Genomic DNA, 17,288 nt, shown 5'->3' with positions numbered 1-17,288 from the left:
ATTTGGGAGAAGAGACCGACCCCTCTCCTGGCTACACCGCCCTGTCAGGGAGTTGCAGAGTGATGAGGTGCCCCCCTGACACCACTCTCTACAGAATAAACACCTCCAGCTCCCTCAGCCGTTCCTGGGGTTTCCCCCGAGGAGGAGGAAGGCGGGGAGGACAGCGAGGATGAGGAGGATGAGGAGCAGGGAGCATCCCCCGGAGCAGCGGCAGGCGGGGAGCGGCTCCTGAGGGGCGGCCCCGGGCCGCGCCCTGATGAGGGAGGTGCTGAGGGGAGGTAGGCGTGGCCCCCTCGGGCCGTCCCCTCCGCCGATTGGCTGCCGGGTGAAGGGGAAGGGACGCCGCGTCGCGGTGCACTGTGGGAGTTGTAGTCCAAAGCGAGGAGAGCGGCCGGGTGCACCAATGGGATGAGGACTACAACGATGGGGGGGAGGGAATAACACGTGGTCGCGGTGGGCGGGGCCGCGCCGGTCACGTGATGTTTGGGTGCCGGCGGTGAGGGGCGCGCGGCGGCAGGTGAGGGGCGCGACACGGGCTGGGGACGGGGCACGGGGACGGCACCGGGGGTGTGTGACATGGGGACAGATGTGTGAGTGTGTGTCTGTGTGTGTGTGTCTGTGTGTGTGTGTGTGTGTGACACAGTCACGGGGCCGGCCTGGCACTGGGAGTGTGTGTGACACGGCGACACGTGTGTGTGTGCGTGTGTGACATGGGGACGGGGATGGCCTGGCACTGGTTGTGTGTGTGACATGGGGACAGGGATGGCCTGGCACTGTGTGTGACATGGGGACAGGGATGGCCTGGCACTGGGGGTGTGTGTGATATGGGGACAGGGATGGCCTGGCACTGGGGGTGTGTGTGACATGGGGACAGGGCTGTGTGTGTGTGTGACATGGGGACAGGGAATGGCACAGGGTGTGTGTGTGTGTGACATGGGGACAGGTCATGGCACAAGGGGTGTGCATGTGACATGGGGACAGGGCTGGCCTGGCACAGGGGGCAGTGTATAACATGGGGACAGAGCTTAGGGGGTGTGTGACGTGGGGACAGAAGTGCCCTGACACAGGGGGCAGTGTGTCACATGGGGACAGAGCTTAGGGGGTGTGTGACATTGGGACAGGGCTGGCACAGCGACTGTGGGTGGAAATTTGGGGCTGTGGCTGCTGTTGCACAGTGGTTTATGTGCCTAATGAGTGATTCGAGGACAGGGCTGGCCTTGCCCAGGGCTGTGAGCAGGGAAGGACACGTGTGAGGGTGCTGTGGACAACACCTGTGTCCCATGTCACTAGTGACTGGGTGAGGATGGGATGTCCTTGCACACAGTTTGCCATTGTCCCACAGCTGCTCAGGAAGAAACCCCAATTTATCAAGTTTTAGCACAGTGACAACGCTGCGAGCTGCTCCTGGCTTGTTACCTGCCAAATTTTTGGTCAATTTTAACCTCCCAAAGGGCATGATGTTGTTTATTTATTATTTTTTCCTTCTTCCAGGCTAATTCAGGAGCTTGAGGCAGTGGGATGGATTTGGAAGTACAAGGAGAGGAAATAAAACCACTTTTAAATGTACAAAGCGCCGCTTTCTGTGGTGGCCCTCAGCTGACTGCAGAAACTTTTTTTTGCTTGCTTTTGTACTTGGAAAAGTGTTTGTGGTTTGAAGCTTTTAATAAAAGCTCTCCCGAGCTGTGGGGTACAATTAACCTCCGGCATCTGGCGCTGGAGTGGACTTTGCTGGGGAAACCTCGTGTTCCCATGGAAGTGCTCAGTGTCTTTGTGTGCATATCAAAAAGCAGAGGGTTTGGAAAGCTAAAAGCACGTTTCATTCTGCCACCAGCATGCTGAATATGCCCTGCAGAACCCTCTTCTTGTTAGCATTTGAAGTTTTCTGTGACATTTTGGAGCTTGAGGTGTATCTTTGTGATCGGGAGTGCTTCAGGAACAAGGAGATGTTTGTTTGCAAACCCTTGCGTGGGGTGGTGCCCTCAAGTTTTGCTTTGTGCTTCGTTCTGCACAAAGGATTTAGGATTCAGCAGACTGAATCCTAAATTTTTACTAGCTGTGTGCTGTGGAGTGGAAAGGATTGATTAAAATCTGATGGTTTTCCCCCACCCTGTTTTTTTTTTAATTGTTTAGCAGTAAGGCTTATACTTCATCAAGCATTTATCCCTTTTCCAGGCTGGTTTTCCCCTTTGCAGAGGGGCTGTGAAAATACAGTGCTCAGTCCTGCTCTGCTGTGGTCCAGGTGTCCCTGCAGGTGTTTCTGATCTTTAAATCACCACTGACTCAGCCCAGCTGCTGTCTGACCCCTTGATGCTCTCCTGTCTCCGCTGTCTTCTCCAGCTGTGATGCCCTTTTCCATCTCATCTCCAGGCTGAACTCTGGATGTTGCCTGGATTGTTAATCATACATTGGGTTGTGTTGGAAGGGTCCTTAAACACTAACTACTCCCACCCCCCTGCCATGGGTAGGGACACCTTCCTCTGTCCCAGGTTGCTCCAAACCCCATCCAACCTGGCCTTGAACACTTCCAGGGATGGTGCTGCCACAGCTTCTCTGGGCAGCCTCTGCCAGGGCTCCCCACTCTTGTCAGTAAGGAATTTCTTCCTAAAATCCAATCTAAATTTACCCTCATTTAGCTCAGTGATATTCCCCCTCCTCATATCACCCTTTTGGAAAATCCCTCCTCTTTGTGTTGATGCAAGTTCAGGTTTTTAAATCCCTGATGTGTCAGGGCATTGCTGTCTGACCCCTTGTTGCCTTCCTGCTCTGCCATCTTTGCCATCTGCGACATCCTTTTCCCTCTCATCCTCAGGCTGGTTTCAGGACTTCTAGGGTGTCAAATGTGCCAATTCCCACTTTTCAGTGGTCATCCACTCAACAAATCACCTCTCCAAGGCCTCCCACCTTCCTGATTTGTTTTTGTTTATTAATGCAACTAAAAATTAGCTTGACTACTTACGCAGCTTTGATGGACCTGGGAGAGGCTGATCAGTGCAGCCACATTTCCTGCTTGATCCAGGCTTCTGATTCAGATTCCATCCCTGTTTCCTCCTGTTACTGTGTCTCTAAAGCAGGAGTTACAGGGTGGTGAGGCAATGAATCAGGCTGCCCAGAGAAGCTGTGGATGGCCCATCCCTGAAAATGTTCAAGGCCAGGTTGGATGGGACTTGGAGCAGCCTGGGATAATGGAAAGTGTCCCTGCCTGTGGCAGGGGGTAGACTGGATGAACCCAAAGGTCCCTTCCAACCCAAAGTGTTTTGTGATTCCCTAAGTTATTTAGTTGAGATTGACTAAAAGAGACTGGTAGAACAGAGATTACAATATTTTATTCCCATTCTCTCTTGTGCAGGCAACCTCATTCATTTTCCCACAGCTCTCTTTATTTGTCTATTTGTCTATTTAAAATATTTTAAAGCTATCATTTACTCCTCATCACACAACCCTGCTTGCTCTGGGTCTGGAGACTCTGCCAGGAGTGGAGGAAAAATAAATATTCAGTAGCTTGATAAATTTTCACATTGATATTACAGCACTTAAAATATAATTGAAAAGAAAAAAAAAGAGGGAAGCTGAAAATGAATGAGTCTGTGCTTTCCCTTCCTTTTTTATATATATATATATATATATATATATATATATATATATATCTCAAATGGTATTTTGAATTGTTGGTTCTTCTAGGATTTCAGGAATATTTAAATAGCAAGTGTGAAAGGGCAAATAATATCAAGATAAAAATAATACTTTCGATTCCCTGCCTGTACCATAAACACATTCTGCTCGATGAAAGTGGAATGAACTGTTAAAAACTTGTAATTTACTTTTCCCATCTTTATTATCCTCCTTCCTACAGTTCACCTGCTCTGTGCAGTGGGGTGAGCTGGGTGACTCTCACTTGGGTTTTTATGGACCTTCCAAGGGTTGCTGGTGCTTCAGAGGACTGGAAATTTGTGAGACCTGATGGTTTTAGATGGGCAGGAAGAGCCTCTGTTTTATTTAGGGTTGGAGTCGTCATTGTCAGGGCAAAGGCTGATTGCACTGGAAAGGATTTGTGTGTCCAGGTTTGGTGCCAGTGAGGATGGATGGATGGATGGATGGATGGATGGATGGATGGATGGATGGATGGATGGATGGATGGATGGATGGATGACTGCATCTTTCTACCCAGGGCATGGTTGGTCATGTGTTTCGACCCCTGGTGTCTGGGCTGGGGGAGGAACAGATTGAAGGCAGTCCTGTGGAGAAGGACTTGGGGGTGCTGGTGGATGAGAGGGTGGACAGGACCCAGAAATCCAAGCGTGTCCTGGGCTGCATCCACAGCTGGGTGGGCAGCAGCTGAGGGGGTTGTTCTGCCCCTCTGCCTCTCTCAGGTGAGACCCCACCTGCAGAGCACAGGAAGGACATGGAGCTGTTGGAGCAAGTCCAGAGGAGGCCACCAAGGGGATCAGAGGGATGGAGTCCCTCTGCTCTGGAGCCAGGCTGGGAGAGCTGGGATTTTTAGCCTGGAGAAGAGAAGGCTACAGGGAGGGTATAAAGTCCCTTGAAGTGCCTAAAAGGGATCCAAGAGAGCTGGAGAGGGACTTTGGACAAGGGCCTGGGGTGATACAACAGTGGAAATGGCTTCCCACTGACAGAGAGGCAGTTTTAGATTCAATATTAGAGAGAAATTCCTTATTGTGAAGGTGCTGAGGCTGTGGCACAGAGAAACTGTGGCTGCCCCATCTCTGGAAGTGTTCAAGGCTAGTTTGGATGGGGCATGGAGCAGTCTGGCATAGTGGAAGATGTCCCTGCCCATGGAAAGGGGGTTGGAATTGGATGATCTTTAATGTCCCTTCCAGCCCAAACCATTCCATGATTCCTGACCATTAGAATCTGTGTATTTTCCTATGACATGATCCACCCAGTCCAAATTTAATCCAGCTGTTAAAGCATGAGCCTAACTTACAACTGGAGTATCAGTGTACCTCCATGATGGTGTTTGTGGGGGAAATGCTGCAAAACTTCTTCTTCAGCAGCATCACCAACACCCTTCAGAGTGCATTGTGTTTTGCAGAAGACCTTTTACCACATGTGAATCCAAAGTGTGGCCCCAAACTGGCGTTGGTGTTTTTGGCAGTGGCACTGGGTGCCAAAGCTGGAGGAAATTCTGCCCTTCACTTGATGCTGAGTGAACAGAAAGCTTCATAAAATATTGGTGCTTTTTTCTTCCTGCAGAAGAGCCAGAAGTGTCTGTATTTTGCTGTCAGAAAGGCTATTTGTGGTTTTTAATAATGCACTCTATTTCCCAAAGAATATGGTCAAGATAAGAATCCTACTCCTTATTTTTTTTTCCCTGCTTGCCTTGCAAATGTTGGCGTCTAAGATTAAAATAACACAAGAGTTAAATTAATCTGATTTAACACTTGCAGGGAGGTTTCTATTTAAAACTCTTTCTTCAAAGTGTCACTAGTCAGGAAATTCAGTAGGCAGGTGCCATCTCTTTGTTGCAGTGCATGGGCACATCTCTGCAGTGTTTCTGATGATGAAAAAAAATAGCATTTAACTAAAATAAAAAAGGGGCAGGATGGATTTTTTTTTTTTTTAATGTCCATTAGTAAAGTAAAGATTGCACTGATAATCAGTTGCTTTTTAAATATATCCTGAAGATTGGTACAGAAATTAAGAAGAAATGGTGTATCAGCAGGTATTTTTGAATTTTTTTTTTTTTCTGGAATGCAGAACTTAAGGGAAAAGCTCTTCCAAGGGCCATTTAGGTGTGTTGGCAGTTCATCTGCTGGGATGCTGCAAGCAAAATCTGGAAAATATTTTCCATCTACTTCTTGAATGAAGTCAAAATTGGCTGCACTACCTGTACTTACTATTTTTACTTTTTTTGTAAAATTCCTTTTTTTTGGAAGTAAATACTGATGTTGGGTTAGGTGATGATCTCTCTCTCTGTCATCTCTTTCTTAAATAAAAGCAGAAAATAGCTGCAAAATATTTGATGCTCTTCCTTGTGTAGCATTTGTTTTGTTCTTGCTCTGCTGTCCCCCCTGCTGCAAAGCTAGGCATTGCAAAAATAAGATTTTTTTGAGGTTATTGAGGACTTTATTAGTCCTCCTTCTCCTCTCTGCGTACATTTATTGTCATTCTGGTCTTGAATAACTTGGCCATGTATTTTTTTTTTCCCCTTGTAGGACTCCTCCATCATCTGGTGCATGGAGTAAAGGAGTGCAGGAGACAGCCGTGCTGTAGGATTTTATTCCAGAGCTGTTGCCATAGTTCTTATTTCTGTGAAATAAAACATTTTCTTCTTCCACAAGAGACTTTGATCATGCTCATTGCTGAAACCTGTTGCTTTTTTTTTCCATTTTTTAATGAATCTTCTTGTGATCCTTCTGCGTGGAGGAGGGAGGTGCCTCCTTTATTTTTCTACATGGGAAAAACCAGGCAGATTTGGAGGTGTTATGACCCAGATTTTTGGATTAACCCATTTCTTGGCTGTGCGAGATGCCAGAGACTCAAATATGGTATGAGGGAATTCCCAAACTTGCTATTAATGGCTGCTTTGTAAAAATTCCCATACACAGCCAGGAATTATGTTTTTCTTCAGCCTTCTTCCCCCACTTTGAAATTCCCGTGTGTTTTGTGATAGGAAAAGGGGGAATGGCTTTAAGCTGAAGGAGCTGAACAACCTGATCTAGTGGAAAAAGGCCCTGCCCATGGCAGGGGTTTGGAATTAGATGATTTTTATGGTCCCTTCCAACCCAAACCATTCTCTGATTCTGTGATTTACTATGATTTCTATGATTTATGAGATGTCACATGTCTACAGTTGCAGAATAATCACTTCAGTTTTAGATTCATTGAATCATAGAAGGGTTTGGGTTGGAAGAGACCTTCAGGATAATCTTATTCCACCCCGCTGCCATGGGCAGGGAGAGCTTCCACCAGACCAGGCTGCTCAGAGTTCCATCCATCCTGGCTGTGGACACTGCAGGGATGGGAAGTGTTTAGGATCAGAGAGGCAAGTAGGTTTGAGCTGAATTATTAACAAATGCATTGCAGCATCCTGTATCCCAGCGTGGAGATGTTCACCATGCTCCAAGTTCTTCCGATTTTGGAGATAGAAATGCTGCTGTGCCTCTGGAGATGGGGGAGGTTGATGAGGCTGCAGGAGCAGTGCTGGTCACACCTTGTTTCATATAACCCTGTACGTGACAGAAATTCTTGTTGGAAGCTGCAGGTCTTCAGATTTTCCGTTGTGTGAACTGAATCAAGAGCTAAACCTTTATACAGCTTTTCAGTATGTTTTTCCCCACAAAAACAATTGATTTGTGATCTCTTGTGACACTGTTCACTATCTATACTCTCATGAGAACCTCCTAATTTCTAAATACCTCATTTATACAAATTTGGACATAGTGTTAGATAGCTTGAGATGTGATTTACCTTCCCCAAGTGTATTCTTGTCTTCTGTTGTGTGCCTGGTAATCTCCAGCAGCTCTGTTACCCGAGTGTCTGTTGCTGCTGGGGTGACCCTGATGTCAGTCCCATCAAATATTCTGCTGCAGGTTGTGGATGCTCAGGGAAAAAGTATGAAAAATTAAGCTTACAAACATACATATGTTATTAAATTAACTACTAATTTCTATAATATAGTGCATAAAACCATATATATAAAACTCAAATATATATAATAATATATGTGGTTTTGTTTGCTTTTATGTTCTGTTTTTTTGTCATTTTTTTTTAAGGAATTGAAAATCTTAGTCTTTTCTCTGCCAAAAGTGCTGTGGGATTGATGTGGGCAGGATGAAGCCATAATGAATAGTCATAGCTGTGATCAGGGAAGTTTGTCCAACCTCCTGATCGTCCCCATCCTCTTGCAGACCATCCCATGCAGGTTTTGAAGGTATCCAGAGCTGCAGTGATGGTGAAAAATCAAGTCATTTTACTAAATCTACTTTAACTAATGATAAATATGGTAAACCTCTAAAATAATTAAAATAGTGGTGTTTAAATTGTGTTGAAGTTACTGCGTGTTAGAGGTTCGATTTCTCAGTGTCAAGGACCCTCAGCTTCCATTAACACAAAGTGCTCAAAGATGGTAGTAAGTGGCAAAATGTGGGTGTGGAAGCCCGAGAAATGCTGCCCAAAGCTTTTTGACACTTCTCTTTTAGAGAACAGCTGTCTGCTTTCCAAAGCCCTCCTAAGTTCTGATCACGCACCGTGGGGAGGTTTCATAGCTATGGGTTGGTTTTCTGAAAATGTAATGGATTCTGTCCTAGCTAAGTGCCCAAACCAGCCCTTGGAGAGACGTCTTAGCAAGTGGTGAAAACAAGATTGTAATATTTGTGTAAAACAGGACACCTTTGAATTTGAAAAAGAAAACTGAGGCTCTCGCTACAGATACTTCCCATGTTGATCATCAGGTGGGTTCCATAGGATCCTAGAATAGTTTGTGTTGGAAGGGACCTTCTTCCAACCCTCTGCCATGGGCAGGGACACCTCCCACTATCCCAGGTTTCTCCAAACCTCATCCAACTGTCCTTGAACACTTCCAGGGATGAGGCATCAACAGCTTCTCTGTTTTTGTATCCTTTGTCCCAAACAGAGAGCAATCACGAGACTGGAATTCTGGTGGGTTCAGGTTTTTTTCCTCTTACGGTAATACTGGCAAATTAATTGTCAAAATCCTCTTCCCTGTGCATGGAAACCAAGGTCTGCTTTTTTATTTTCTTTTTTTTTTTTTTTAATTTCTATTTCTTTGCACATTGTTCAGGTGTACCTGTGTTTCCTTTCACGTATAGAAATATCCCACAGGCTCTGGGTCATCAGGTTTGCTCTTCTCTGGCCAAATCTTTTCCTCTGCACTGGGCTAGTTTTCCATTTAAAAATAATTATAATTTAAGTATAATCTCAAAAACGGAGTTGTGCATCTTAGTCCTGTTCATAACGCATTTGAGCACAGAATATAAAGAGTGTGCAGAAAATAGTCTGGAGATCCTGCTATCCCCAGGGGCACTCACTGCCTCTCTGCCTGTACTTCCTGAATTTGACCATCTCTTTTCCTTTCTTTCCTGGTGAGATCAAAAAGAGTTTTTGAATTTTCCTTGGTGTCTGCTTTGTGGGCTTGAGATGCTGCTGGTTCCTTCAGCCCCATCGGGGTGTAAGATCCTCCTGCTGGGACAGTTTGGCATTTGCTGCTTTTCTTCACCAGAAGAAAATAAATTACTTTTCAAGTTTTGTGGTTCTTCCTGGGTTCAGGTAATAATCCTTGGAAGCAAGTGGTGGCCTGCAGAGTAGAGGGATGAGTGCTCTCCACTGGTCATTTGCATGCAGGTCATAGAAGGGATGGGGTTGGAAGGGACCTTCAAGATCATCTTGTTGCAGTTTCCCTTCTGTGAGCAGGGACACCTTCCACTAGACCAAGCTTCATCCAATCTGACCTGGGCTGCTTTCCTCTACAACAACTTGGTCAAGGGAGACTTATGGACTTGAAGTCCTCCTTGCTCCTCTCCCACACCCCAGAGAGTCAGTTGGTTGTCATGAGTGGATGTCATCTTGATGGACACCATCTCAAAGCCAACCAGCATCATGATAAATCCCTTGTTATTGGCTGGAGCAATGTCTTCTGGTGGTTCTCCACCCTCTATTTCCATTAACTCACCATCTTGGGCAGACTGAGCCTGGTTATTTTGCCTGGCTGGCTTCAAACCACTTTGCAAAGTTGTTCTGAGCAGACCAGGGTGACCTTGCACTTGCTGATTTGGTAGCTGGGCTCCAATACCAATTCCCTGCGTGGCATCTCATAAATAGCTCCAGTTTTCAGTTTCATTTCCCAGACCTGTTTACACCTTGCCAGAAATAATTACAACCTCTGAGCCTGGGGTTTGCTGGGTGAGGGGGAGGAGGGTAAGGAGAAAAACCTGCAATCCATGTTTTTTCATGCGCTGTCGTCAACATGGTGCTGCCAGCGGGATTGGGATCTCCCTTTTGGGGCATGAATCAGGCTGTGCTTGCGTCCGCCCGGCATCACTCCTGTTCTGGGATTGAGAATTCTTTCCTTTCCTCTGTTCAGCATCATCTTAAATTCACATTCCAGGCGGTGCCTCCCTCACCTGCTTTATTACCTCTTAATGTGGTTTCCCAAGAACGTCTCGCACGCGGATAAACCTCTCCCGCTTCCCTTGTGAAACCAGCTCTTCCTCCTCCAGCGCCCGTGCATTTTTCCTCCATCCATGCAGAGCTACTTTTCCCCTTCTTGCCATGTGTTTTTGAGCACCTTGGAGCCTGAGCATCCTCCTGGAGAGGCGGGTGGATCCATCACTGCTGGTTTTGCATCCGAGCCGGCGCTTGCTGTGGTCATGTGTGGAGCCGGTGGGGAAGGCAGGAATATTTTTAGCCTGCAGTTCTGTGAGCTGCTCAGGGGGCCGCCCACAGCAGAGTATTAAAATAATAGTGGGGACATTGGGTAAGCTCTGCAGCAAAATGTTGATATGCAAATTGCCATCTTAAGAGCAAACCTCAAGGCGATTTTTGGCAATGCATGCAAGGCTCCAGAGTGGTGTGTTTTGAATAAAGATTACAGCAAAGGGATTTTGCCTGGAGGCCACGCTCTTCTCATTTATTCTGAAGCTTAGCAGAGCTGGTAATTCAGTGTTGGAAGCCAACAGGGTGAAACGTATGCACCTTTAAAAGGGTATTAGATTAGCATTGGTGAAACAAAATGTCACGTCACCTCTGTAACTGAAATTTCCAGGCTTGCAGAAGCAATAAATTCAGTTGTATTTAATTTGCAAGTAGTTCCTGGGCGCTGTCCAAGGAAGAGGTGGCTCTGATGGCAGCAGAGTTGGTTTGGGAGGTTTTGAGGCATTACCTGGTGAAAAAACGAACTTGTGCCAGCTGATTTCACACAAGACTTTTCTCTTCAACTTGGTGGTGTATAGTTTGGCTATTGGAAATCTTGCAGTAAGAAATCACATTACATATGAACTCTTTATTTCTGCTGTTTTTTTTTTTTCTTTATTTTCTTGGCTGTTGAGTTCATGTTGGCACTACTAGGAAGGAAACAGCAGTAAATTTGTAGAATATTAGAATGGTTTGGGTTGAAAGGGATCTGAAAGATCATCTCGTTCTGACCCTCTGCTGTGGGCAGGGATACCTTCCAGTAGACCAGGTTGCTCCAAGCCCCATCTAGCCTGGCTTTGGACACTTCCAGGGATGGAGCAGCCACATTGCCATTTATAATGTCATGTCAAGCTTCCCATCCACCAATATCCCCAAGTCCTTCCTCTCCTCAGGGGTTTTCTTGATGAAGGATTTGAATTATTTTATTTATTCCAGTTCTTGAGGAGTTCATGTAGGTGTTTTCATTGTTCTTTGTTTCCTTCACCCATCAATGCCTGGGCATTGATAGGTGAAGGAAAAGTTCATATCACAACAAATATGTTGCTCTAGAATTGAAAAGTGGCAAGTAAATTAAACAACATGTGAGTTTTGGAGTTGTTTTTGAATTTTTTAATTCTTGAAGACTGTTACAAATCCATCCCTTATAGAGGCTGGAGAGGGATGATTTTGAGTGGGAATAAAAGTAGTTGGGAGCTAATTTTTCTCACTTCAAGTGAAGCATGGAGGAACCAGGTGGCTGAGACTCTGTGGGAACACATTCTGACTTTGATACAAGTTTGTGTTGATCAGATCTTAGTTCACTTGTATCCTTTTCCTTTAATTACATGTTCCAACACCATGAGACTTTTAAATATCAGATTTTGAGAATGTTCTCTGCCAAAACTACACGCTTTAAGTGCAGATCCTGTTGGCAGGCATCTCAGGAGCTGTTGACTTCCCTCTTTTGTAACCTCATTCTCTCTTGCCGAGTTTTTTCTCCTTAAAATTCTAACATCATTTGATAAAACAGCAAAGCTCATGGGTGTGTGGCCCTGTGAAGATCACCGTGTCCTGCTTGCATCTCAACGGAGCCAAGTGAGAACAAGAAAAACATCTTTTGAGTTTGGTTCAGGCACATCTTGGGTCTCCTTTGTGTCTGTCTTTTTGTGCATCCTTCTTCTCCCTGGCCTTAAACACAAGATGCTGGTTTAGTCTTCTCATGCTGCCTTGTGCCTTGATGAGATATTGATTCTTCCCTCCAAGGTCATGAAACTCTGCTCCTGAGTTTGAAATGCTCCGAGTCTCCACCTCTCCATTATTCTTCCTTCTTGATTATTTCATTTGTAGGAATGTTCTTAATTTTCCCTGAAGCTTGTTTTTTGGTGGTGTATCTGGGAACATCACAGCTGACTGTCATGCCAGTGTTTTTGTCTTTCCAGATTGTGTTTCCTGAAATTTCCCATCAAATCTGTGTTCAACTCCTTCTGCGTTCAGTCTCCTATTTTAAGGTCTTTATTGCAGGAATTATCTCCGTATTCTGTATTTATACAACATTTCATGTGATGCAGATATGATTCCAAAGTGGTGCCTTTGAAAATGCCTTTAAAATTGTTGTCTTAGTAATTAGCAATCTTGAGAATGCTGTCATTTTATAGAAAAATTTTATTTATATATGTTTATATTTATTTATATATATAGACAAAAATTAAGACATATTAAGACATTTTAGATGTTAATACTTAAAAATCAAATACAAATAATTAAAATACGCATGTATTTTTTCTGGCCCTACCTTAGTTCCTTTGGTAGTTACGACATCAGCTGCTTTCTGTGGGGCAGCTGAAATGCTGAAATCTGATCTCAGCAGATAAGAAATATTTTTGTAAAGCTGTGCATTTATACTAATTCTGTCTGCCGTAGAATGTGCTGAGGATTTGTGATCCTCAGCAAGCATTTGACAGATCTTAACTAGTTCTGCTCTGTCTTGTCAATCAAAATTAAACGCCCACCTCACTCCTTCCTACTTTCTCTCTCTTCCAGCCTTTTTATTTAGGTTGGTCATTAAAATTGCTGATAACCATGGGAACGAGGAAAACCCGCCCCTTACTTTCCAGAGCCTTAGTGTGATATTCCTGTACTGACATCATGTGAGTTACATACACGATGGCTTAAAAAAAAATCCAAAAACCTGCAGGTAGGCAGAGTTGTCATTAATTCCTCCCTGTAATGGAGTTGTTCCAGTGGATGCCAACCAAGGATCACGTCCCTCTTGCATTCCTGTATGGAGAATGCAAGAGGGACACAGAGGAGAGGCCCTGCTGAGGAGAAACCACCAGAAAAAGATTGAATTGGAGAAGAAAATGTCAATTCGGGGGATGGAACTGGTGAGAGGATGAGATAAGGAGAAGATGGATGGGCAAGAAGTCTCATGTGCAGTGTGGTGTGGTTTTGATCATTCCAGTATTGGTTTTCATCCTCTAGGGCTGCCCTGGGTGCTCTGGGAGATGGGGATAATGATATGTCTGGGAAATTGGACTACCAGGTTTCTATACTTAAGGACCTGAATCCCCACTTGGCAGGATTGGGTGTGCCATGGCTTAGGTAGTTCGGAAAAATTGAAATTTTTTTTGCTTGTACAGGCAGTTTAAAAATGCTTGCCCCAAGGTTACGTGAGGGTGATAAAAACTCCTACCTTAGCATCCATGAACATCCTGAGATTTCAGTGCTGGACTCTGTGCTGCAGAAATAATTCTGTTTTAATTTGTTGAGACAAATTTTGTCATTTTTTTTCTCCTCACCTTCAATTGCAATAAATCACATGTAGGAAGGTCTCCAAGATGGAGATGTGGATTGTTCCCAAATTACTTGGATGTAAAAGTTTCACCACTCTTTTTATCTGAAGGCTTGTCTCTTGGGAAGAGGAATTTTGACCTTTGGCCAGAGAAATAACAAGGAAAAAGTGTTGTGTGATGTGGCATGACAAAGTGCTGCTGAGCAACATCTTAAAATTTAAAGGTCTTGCTTATTTATCCTGTCTTTGAAAGCTGGTTCTGGGTACTGTACTTTAACTTAAAGGCTCTTAATCATTATTTTTCCCCATGTTTTAGAGGTGTTGGCTTTTGAGGGTGTTGAAGTCGATTGTGTAATCAAAGAGGAGGAAAGGGTAATTGGATGGTTTTTCTAAGGGTAGAAAAACTCGAGGTAGGAGCTCCTTTGGCATCCTTTGCTGCTTTCTTTGGCCCTACTGTCATCCCATGTGATTTTACTTTCTCCACCATCCCATTATAAGGAGGGAGTAGAAGGCTTTCATGGTTAGTCTGGAAAGCTGTCTCCTGTGTGGTGATGCTTCTCCTGCTTAAAACAAGCCCAAAATATCAGCATTTTCATTAAAACACTTTCTTTGAGGAATAATTGCTGTAAAAAGTCTAATATTTTTATTTCTGTACTTTGCCCAGTGTATAAGGGCCTCTACCTGAGTTGCCTAAGCAATTCTTTTTCTTCTTTTCTCATTTATTTTTTATTAAAACATAATAAACTGCATTAAAAATGTCTTAAATTTCTTCTGGAGCATTAGTTTCCAAATTTGGGAAAAAAAAAAAACCGACAAAGAGTTGTGAAAGTGTATGTGGGAAATGAGTTTATGATGTCATTCCAGTCTCCAGAGTTATCTGAGTTTCTGGATCCTTATGAATGCTGTTCCTGATGAGAGGAAATGGCCTCGTGTTGCACCAGTGGAGGTTTGGATTGGATAGAAGAAAAATTTAGTCACTGATAGGGTGGTAAAGCATTGGACAGAGTGCTGAGGGAAGTGGTGGAATCATCATCCCTGAAAATGTTCAAAAGTCCAGTGCTGTGTCCATGTGGTTGTCTCAGTGGTGTGGCTCTCTCTCAGCAATCCCTATAGTTGCACAGGTTTCCTTTTTGTAGGAAATGTAGTAAAAATGTAGTAAAAGCATAATAAAACCAGTTTAACTGGCTGATAGTGACAATAAAGTATGACATGGCTAAACAGGGGGAAAAGACAATAATGCAAAATCACAAATGGCAGAAAATGAAAATTACTTGCTGTGTTTCGCTAGGCATCCCTTAATGTTTGCACCCTGAAATGAAAGGGAAGAAATGTTCTTTTGTTTCCTTTTTTTTTGGTGTGTATTCCATTGTCAACAGATATTGTGTAGGCCAAAAGCAAAACTTGCCTAATATGTGGATATGTTTAACAAATTCACAGGGTGTGAAAACTCCCAGTTGAGTCTAAAGATACAGCTAAAACCTCGGTCTTGGGAATCCCTGAGCTTCAGACTGAGGAAAACAGAGCAGATAAAAGCCTGTTTGTTCTTTTCACATCTGATTTTCTTTTTATTTTCCCTTTTATCTAAACAGGAGCAATACTGCTGAGCTGGGCCTTGGGTCCATTGGGTTATTGCTGCCAAGTTCCCAACAAGTTTCTCCACAACACAGCAGAATAAATTGTGGGTGAGGTAATTTTTGCAGTTTTCTTTTTTTATTTTGATAATCCTTCTAATTTCATTATTTTTCTTTGATTTTGGTTGGTTTGCTCCATATCCTTTCAGCTTATTGGAGGTGATGCTGCATGTTGTAGAGGAGACTCTGGAGCTGGGGTGTAGGAATGCTGTGGGCTTTGCTCTTGCAGATGTTCACCTCTGGATCACATTTTCTGCTCTTGCAGTGGTTTCTTTGTTTTAACTGGTTACCATTGGGAGATCTCCATCCACATTCTCCCCCGACATCTGATCTTGGTTGTGCATTAAGCTCTGGGATGTCCCCTCCTCATGGTGTGTTGACTTTGAGTTGGGCTTTCTGGCCAAAGCCAGAATTGTTGGGTGTTCTCTGCTAGGAACAGATGGTCAGTGAAAGTTCCATTTTTCAAGGTGTAACAGACTGTGTCTGTAAAACCTATGGAGTTCTTTAACAGCAATAACAGTTTTCTTAAACTGCATCTGTTTTTCCCACCTGGAATATCGTTAACGGTAATTTGTATCATGGCTGGAATAGTTGTTTCATGGGCTCCAGCTTAATAGGAGGAAATAAGTCTTTTCTTGGGTATTTTTGGTTTAGTGTCTGTTTTTCCTTGTTAAAATGTAGAATTAGTAAAATGGATGGATTATATATATTTATCTGAATTAATTATCTTGCACAAAGAAACTAAAGATACTGAAGAAATTTGGAACACATCCTAAAAAAAGTTTTTTAAAATTTTAAAAATATTTTTCATTTCTCTACTTCCGTTTTCCATAGCACTTGGAACATTGGCTTGTTCCAGCCCCGATTCATACACAGAGCTGAAGAGATTTGTAACATTCAGTAAATAATATTCATAAATTGTGCCTATTAACGTTCTGAGTAATTACCAACAACAGAGTAAATACGAGGTTAATGAGTTAACGGGGCAGAGGAAGGAAAGCTCTGAGTGTCCCTCCCGGTGGCCCCGGAGCCCAGGGTGGCTCCGTTTCTGTTGACAAGCCCAGCATGGCTGGAGCTGCAGCAGTGATTTTGCTGCTGCTCCCCATACAGAGCCTAATGAGTTCCTACTGCTGGCATTCTGCTTTAAATGCTGGATAATATTATTAAAATCCCACTCCTTGTTTTTAATAGTTGTGTTTAATAGTTTTGTTGTTTCCCTATTTGCTCTGGTTCTGGGGCTCAGTGATAAGGTGCCTGGTTAGCCCTTGTTCTCTGACACCTTCTCTGGTACCCTCCTGGATGTCTCCTCAAGGCCAACAGAGGAACTGGCCAAAGTCTTTTCATGTGAATATTGTGCTTGGAAATACTTTGAGATTAACCCTTATATTCTTATTGTAAGATCCATCCTGGCTTGATTTCATTTGTCCTTTGCCTTTTTCCCTCTAAGAGCTCTTTATTACATGCTCTCCAGTAGGTCTAGCAGGGACAGAAAGTCCAATTTCCAACCAATTTATTTTTCTACTCCAGTATCTCTCAAGCCCTCTCTCTTTTCCAGGTTAGTGGGTTTTCTGCTCTCTGTCCATCATCTTCCAGCATCCTCTGGCAGTCTTCAATGTTTTATCAATGTCACTACCTCAGAATTGTTTATTTGAGTTTTCTCCAGCCAAAACTGCATCTGCGTGGTTCCCTCAAAGCTCTGGGCACCGACTCCCCTTGCTGGTCATGTCACAAACTGCAACCTATTTTTTTTTCTGTTTTAAATGAAAATGCCTTACACAGAGACCTATTTCGTTTACTCAAGATAAATGTTGTACTTATGACTCTGGTTTTTCTTGTTCCAGCAGTTCTGATTAAACCATGAACTTTCTGTGTAAGCAATTCAGGTAGAATATGGGCACTGCACATTGCCTAGATGAATTATTCACCTCTTAGCTTTTGTTTTCATTTCTTGGATATTTGGTTTTCTTTTTCATGTGGGCTTATTTTTTAGATTTATT

General features: G+C 43.7%; 1 protein-coding gene across 11 annotated transcripts in view; it reads left to right on the top strand.

Annotated features, from left to right (window-relative positions):
• Positions 1 to 386: 386 nt before the first annotated feature.
• The window catches only part of TSNARE1 (t-SNARE domain containing 1), a 451,136-nt gene continuing 434,234 nt past the window's right edge, over positions 387 to 17,288 (top strand). For 3 of the 11 annotated variants that reach the window (XM_072925081.1, XM_072925074.1, XM_072925078.1), the window contains exons 1-2: positions 387 to 517; positions 15,250 to 15,342. The gene's annotated coding sequence lies outside the window, so the exon portion shown is untranslated. Of the gene's footprint in view, positions 518 to 15,249; positions 15,348 to 17,288 lie in introns of all 11 variants that reach the window. The other 8 variants (XM_030266782.4, XM_030266777.4, XM_072925082.1 and 5 more) reach the window with 4 other exon arrangements.

The sequence above is a fragment of the Taeniopygia guttata genome, chromosome 2, assembly GCF_048771995.1.
Source record: "Taeniopygia guttata chromosome 2, bTaeGut7.mat, whole genome shotgun sequence".
Classification (NCBI taxonomy): Eukaryota; Metazoa; Chordata; class Aves; order Passeriformes; family Estrildidae; genus Taeniopygia; species Taeniopygia guttata.
The sequence above is the reverse complement of the archived record's forward strand: the minus strand, read 5'-3'. Positions and strand labels throughout refer to the sequence as shown.